This window comes from Morone saxatilis, unplaced genomic scaffold (genome assembly GCF_004916995.1).
Source record: "Morone saxatilis isolate NCDOM2014 unplaced genomic scaffold, NCSU_SB_2.0 Contig24, whole genome shotgun sequence".
Taxonomy (NCBI): domain Eukaryota; kingdom Metazoa; phylum Chordata; class Actinopteri; family Moronidae; genus Morone; species Morone saxatilis.
This window is the reverse complement of record NW_023339807.1, coordinates 17,630,067-17,630,701: the sequence shown is the minus strand read 5'-3', so window position 1 is coordinate 17,630,701 and position 635 is coordinate 17,630,067. Positions and strand designations below refer to the sequence as shown.

The 635-nt window shown below is 52.0% G+C and overlaps 1 protein-coding gene across 1 annotated transcript in view; it reads right to left on the bottom strand.

The window, feature by feature from the left end:
- atp1a3b (ATPase Na+/K+ transporting subunit alpha 3b) overlaps positions 1–635 on the bottom strand; it is a gene marked incomplete in the record, with an annotated part of 17,327 nt that overhangs the window by 15,412 nt on the left and 1,280 nt on the right.

Below are 635 nucleotides of genomic sequence, written 5' to 3'. Positions count from 1 at the left end.
CATCTTCAATGTCTCTCTTCCACCGGCTTGCATTGCCTCTACAGAGGCTGATATCTCTCATGGCCCCTTGTCTGCGCCACCGCAGTATTCAGCAGCTAGGCCGCGGTGGGAGATTAAAAATTACAACTCCTTCCGCAGGATGGTGATGGAGCAGAAATTGCGCAATAGCTCACACGAGCAGTCGCATCTGCACCTCATTTCATCCGGCAGCGCTGTGTTTTTCCACCAGCCTCACTGATTCATTTGCATAACTAAGGAATTTTATTTAGATAACCGGAAACAGATGAGACGCTCCCTGAATCCATACTGACAAACCGTTGATGTAATGGACGCATCGTTCATTTAATCTGTAGTGTGTGTAAATGTGTCCACTGTTGGCGATTATCGAGCCCCTGTTATGTCACAAATTAAAGGGGAAATAAGCTGGTGAGGCGCTTATTCCCGGTAACCGCATTATGACGCATGGGTCATCGAGGGTGCCGAGGATGAGACTCCTCCGCTGCTATGGCGTCCACTGGAAGAACGCGGAGTGCTCAGCATCCTCCCCGGTTCACCGCCGCCAGATGCTGTGTGACAGCACCGGGGAGAGGGCAGTGCCAGCGGGGTTTAAAGGGAGGGGGGAGGACAATGAGGGA